The sequence below is a fragment of the Engraulis encrasicolus genome, chromosome 7, assembly GCF_034702125.1.
Source record: "Engraulis encrasicolus isolate BLACKSEA-1 chromosome 7, IST_EnEncr_1.0, whole genome shotgun sequence".
Lineage (NCBI taxonomy): Eukaryota > Metazoa > Chordata > Actinopteri > Clupeiformes > Engraulidae > Engraulis > Engraulis encrasicolus.
The window spans coordinates 41806542-41806883 of record NC_085863.1 but is presented as its reverse complement, the minus strand read 5'-3'; positions in this window follow the sequence as shown (position 1 = coordinate 41806883).

Below are 342 nucleotides of genomic sequence, written 5' to 3'. Positions count from 1 at the left end.
ATAGACACACACACACACAGACACACACACACAAACACACACACACACACACACGCACACACGCACACACACACACACACACACACACACACACACACACACACACACACACACACACACACACACACACACACACACACACACACACACACACACACACACACACACACACACACCACATAATGACAGTGCTGTACAGAACAAATGCATATAAATGTTTCACAGAAATGCCTCTCTTGACAGAAAGAGAAAGAGGGATGGGAGGACAGAAGGGGGAAAGAGGGAAGGGATAGGGTGATAAGGAAGACAGGTGTAGAGAGATAGAGAGAAACAGAAAATAAA